Source organism: Sarcophilus harrisii, chromosome 2 (assembly GCF_902635505.1).
Source record: "Sarcophilus harrisii chromosome 2, mSarHar1.11, whole genome shotgun sequence".
Classification (NCBI taxonomy): Eukaryota; Metazoa; Chordata; class Mammalia; order Dasyuromorphia; family Dasyuridae; genus Sarcophilus; species Sarcophilus harrisii.
The window spans coordinates 370,662,224-370,663,442 of NC_045427.1; positions in this window are offsets into that span (position 1 = coordinate 370,662,224).

Here is a 1,219-nt window from a genome sequence, read left to right on the forward strand (position 1 = left end):
CTTGCTGGCGATCACCTAGCAAGGAGCCCCATGGCTATAGGGCACCTCCCGTAACAGATAGACCAATCAGAACTAGGCCTTTAAATCCAGGGAAGAATAGGCTGGGTGATCACGGAGGCTAAGACCTCTGATTGGCTGGAAATCGTTGAGGCGGGAAAGTCAGAACTAAAAAGTCAAAAGAGCCCTGACATCTGGGCAGTAGGAAAAGGAAAAAAGAATCCGGCCCCTCCCAAATAGGAGTGATGCCGGATGTAAATCGGGGGCTATGATTGGATGCTGGCCTAACTGGTAGGCGGAGCCTCTGTAAAGCTGGTCGGACCCTGGAGGCTTGGTTTGTTCCTATGGCGATGAGAGGCGTAGCAGAATAAGGGGCGGTTCTATAATTCTGAGAATTTAATGGAGTACTTGGTGTAGTCGCAATTTCGTGTCCGACCTGAGACTGTGGCGGGAAGTGGGCTAGTTTCAGACCGGTTATAACCACCACTTAATTCAATCCAAAAGACGTTAAGTGCCTCCTATGCACCCAGCCTTGCGTTAGGCTCCGTAAACCTACCCAACAGAAGTCGCCCTCCAGGAGTTTGCGTTAGGAACCGGGCTGGGAGGGGGAAGGGAGATGACTCGGTATGTACACAGAAGAGTAAAAGCCAAGTCTTTCCAAGGGAGAGCGCCGCAAATGGCGAGGGAGAGAAACAGGAAAAGCCTCAGGGGGATAACCGAAGGAAGACGGCGTCATTTTGCGGGCTTGAGGAGGGAGAAGAAAGTTCTTATAAGGAGATCAGTCAGCGAATAAGACATTTTAAGTCGTGAGGGAATTAGGTCATCTGGGGATCGGCTCAAGGAACTAAGGATATTTACCGAGAGAAGGGAAAGTTGGGGGTGAAAATGATCACCTTGCCCCAAGTATTTGAAGAATTGTCCCAGGAAGAAAGGTTAGGATAGTTTTGCTTAGCCTGTGAGGGAAGAAGCATGAGATGAAGTCGCAGGGGCAATTTTAAACTCCTTATAAAGGAAAACTTCCTAAGAATTAAAGCTGTCTAATTGTACAATGTTTCAGAGTCTGATTCTTTTTCTACAGCAAAATAACGGTTTGGTCATGTATACTTATTGTGTATCTAAGTTATATTTTAATGTACTTAACATCTACTGGTCATCCTGCCATCTGGGGGAGGGGGTGGGGGGGTAAGAGGTGAAAAACTGGAACAAGAGGTTTGGCAATTGT